Source organism: Leopardus geoffroyi, chromosome C1 (assembly GCF_018350155.1).
Source record: "Leopardus geoffroyi isolate Oge1 chromosome C1, O.geoffroyi_Oge1_pat1.0, whole genome shotgun sequence".
NCBI lineage: Eukaryota > Metazoa > Chordata > Mammalia > Carnivora > Felidae > Leopardus > Leopardus geoffroyi.
The window spans coordinates 94,855,161-94,858,571 of record NC_059328.1 but is presented as its reverse complement, the minus strand read 5'-3'; the positions used below and the strand labels follow the sequence as shown (position 1 = coordinate 94,858,571).

The 3,411-nt window shown below is 51.7% G+C and overlaps 1 pseudogene; it reads right to left on the bottom strand.

Moving 5' to 3' along the window:
• Positions 1 to 231: 231 nt before the first annotated feature.
• On the bottom strand, positions 232 to 2,548 carry LOC123598428 (annotated as a pseudogene).
• Between the last annotated feature and the right edge of the window lie 863 nt (positions 2,549 to 3,411).

Sequence of the window (3,411 nt, the reverse complement as noted above, 5' to 3'; positions counted from 1 at the left end):
ACCATACTTTCTTATTTCTTTGCATGATTCATAATTTTTGTTAAAAACTAGTTATTTTATTTTTTGACAGTTTTAGAATTCTTCCACATTTAAATACACATGCAGCAATGGCTCTACAACGCAAGTTGTAAAAATGGATTAATCCACAAATTACATGTTCTGAAGAAAAATTTGCCCTTAAATAATTTTAAAAATACTGAGACCCACACATTCCCAACTTAAACCCTCATCCACACAAATTTACATTATTTATAAATAAGTCACAGGCTATCCCTGAATTACATTTGTCACAAATTCACTCTAGAGCAACACAGACCAAAATACCATTGAAGCTAAGTAACATAACACAAAGTTAAATTTTAAACTTACACATGACAAAAGATACCAACATGACACATTAAAGAAGGTAACCTAACGCAGTAAATCTATAGCAATTTTGATAAACGCCATTGGAGTGTAACACAGAGCTAAGCTGCAACATGTAAGGGTCCAAGGGTCATTTCCCTGCAGCCACAGCTCTTGGTGCAGGGATTTCCTAGGTGGATGGTCAACACAGGATGTAGGAAATGACACAGTCCCCACCCCTGAACAAGTCCAGATTCTTTCTTTGGGGTCAGGGTCTGCAAGCGCCTGTCAGCTCCAGCCTCTGGCTGCTTGCCCCTACCTTGGGAGAGAACAGCAAGCAGACAGGCTGAGGTGGGGCTGCAGGCCCCTGCTGTCTGCCATCACACCCCAAACCGGACATCTTCCCAGTCTAGGCCAACACTGCCTGAAATCCAGCAACAAGCATTTGTACCTGGACATCATGTGTTGTCCTGGCAAGTACCATGGGTCTCCCAGACCCCGAACAAGATGCTCTTTGAGTGAGGCCCCATGGTGGCCACTGGGGTGTACAGCCCAGGGTGCCCACCAGAGTTGGGATCCAGGAGCTGCCCACTGCTGCTTGGCTTCTGCCTGAACACCCCATTTGGCGCTGAATAAACCAGGTCTCCTGGGGGCTGGACTCGTTTTGAACCACTAGCCAGAACCTGCCAGCTTTGTCCATGCGAGGCCAGTGGGAGGCCACTCATCATCTGCCCCACCGGCCCCTGAATGACTGGCTGTGCCGGCCACCTCCCAAAGCATCTGTCTTGGCTCCCAACAGTGCTGTTGTGACTGTGGCAGGTCAGCTAGGCTGCAGCTCAGGGGAGGCCCTCCTTCCTCTGACAGCATTGTGGGGGAGGCGCCCGCCAGTCGAAGAGGTAGGAAAGGCGCAGCTGCATGTCCTGCTTGCACAGGTGGTCCTCTCCCATCAGGGCCTTGTGCTTCTCCAGCATGTCCTCCAGGCTCAGCTTGCGTGTCACTGGGTACAGTTTGCTACAGCCGCTGGACTTCGACTTGGTGTGGAAGCAGGGGTCGTACTCGTGCCGGACACCCATCAACGCCGGCCAGGCGCCCAGGGACACCTCCTCGCTGTGCCACGTGTGCAAGTGCTCAAGCTGCGGCACAGGTAGTGCACCAGGTCCGCTGAGAGCGCAGAGCCACTGCTCGGCGTGTACGGCAGGTAGTAGTCACAGAGCTGTCAGATGGCTTTGTGCCAGTGGCCCCGAGGCTTGGTGCTGCTGTGGCCTAAAAGGAAGCCCCAGTTGAGATAGTGACCGTGCCTGGGGTCACGTGTGCGCAGCTCTGCCAGCAGCTCGCCCAGCCCCGCAAACACGTTGGCATCCGCCTTTAGCATGAATGCAAAGGCCACGTGCCCTCCAGCCAGACCAGCGTGGCCGGTACCTTGGCCGTGAGGTTCTTGCACATGTGGTGCAGCGCGGGGAGCAGCAGGTCACCGTGCTGTGCCTGCTCGCGTGCCAGGGCTAGCCGCTCCTCGGCGCCCAGGCTGCCTGTGCCCACTAGCAGAATGTGCCCGCATGTCACCCTGGCTGCTGGGCTGTGCGGCCGCCTCCTTTGTGTGGTGCACCACACAGTGCCGTGCGGCTGCCCACGGCGCACAGGCCAACGGTACCGCCAGGAAGGTGGTGGCCGGTGCTGGCCCAGCGGAGGAGGGCTGTGGCCTCTGGCAGGCTAGGGCCAAGACCCGCACAGCAGGCCAGGTAGAGAAGTCCGGCACTGCAGAGCACCAGGCCACCCAGGCCCAACACTGTCCAGTGCCACCAGGTGTGGTATAGTAGCTTCAGGACACTCCCCTGGGACATGCCAGAGGCCCTGACCCAGCCGCACAGGCAGAATCCGCTGGCAGTGGAGGCTGAGGGCCAGGGCAAAAACTAGTTATTTTACATAATATAATGTAGGGACTCTAGAAATCAGCCCTCCCCTCTCCCCCCCCCCCCCCCCCCCCCGCACTTCCAAAAGCTTGTTAGTTTGCTGTTTGATTACTTATCTGGATCAATACAATGCATTCCCTATTCTGTCTAGTGTGGAGCCGACAATATTTTTGGTCAACTTCATAGTCAACTAGTGATTGGCAGAAACTTCAAAGCAGTGCTGGGGCACCTGGGTGGCTCAGTTGGTTAAGCGTCTGACTTTGGCTCAGGTCATGATCTTGCTGTTTGTGAGTTGGAGCCCGGCATCGAGCTTTGTGCTGACAGCTCAGAGCCTGGAGCCTGCTTCGGATTCTGTGTCTCCCTCTCTCGCTGCCCTGCTTGTGCTCTTGCTCTCTCTCAAAAATAAAAATAAACATTAAAAAAAATTAAAAAAAAAAAAAAAAACAAAGCTTCAAAACAATGCCTTAAAGCAATGAATCGTCCCCATTTGAAAAGAGGCTCTGTGTACATGTTGCAGCATGCCCTCGGTGCTCTGGTGGTTTATAGTTCTTTCTTAGCTTTCATTTCCTGCTTGTGAGAGATTAGGGTCTTTTACATTGTCTTCCTGAGCTTCCATGCCTGCTTGCATGTGTATTCTGCCCTCTAGACCTCTACGTGTAACCATTTGTGCACATCGATTCCCTGGATTTTCTGATACAATTTTCTTGGCCATCTTTCTAGCCCTTCCTAGTTTTTCTGCCTGAGGCAGCTGCAATTTGACACAATTACTGTTATTTATTTTTGACTAACGGCCAGATGTTTCCTCACTGTGTGAACTCTAAGTCAGTTCAAAGCTGGTGAATGGACATTTCCAGGAAGCTTCCAGACAGGTCAAACAGTGACAGTTCTCTGGTAGTGGGCCTTTTTTGGAAACTTCCCAAACAATTGTCCCTTCAGTACCTACTACACTGGGGTTTCTTTCCTTTTCCCTTTCCTTTCCTTTCCTTTCTTTCTTTTTCTCCCCTCCCCCTCCCCCTCCCCCTCCCCTTCTCTTTAGTTGTTCTTGCTCTTAGGCCTCTAAGTTTTAAGACTACCACTGATCTGTGGAGGTGACTAGGAAAGAGCATCCTCAGAGCTCACAGTTCTTACTGAGATTCACTTGTTGTTCTTGAAGAAATGC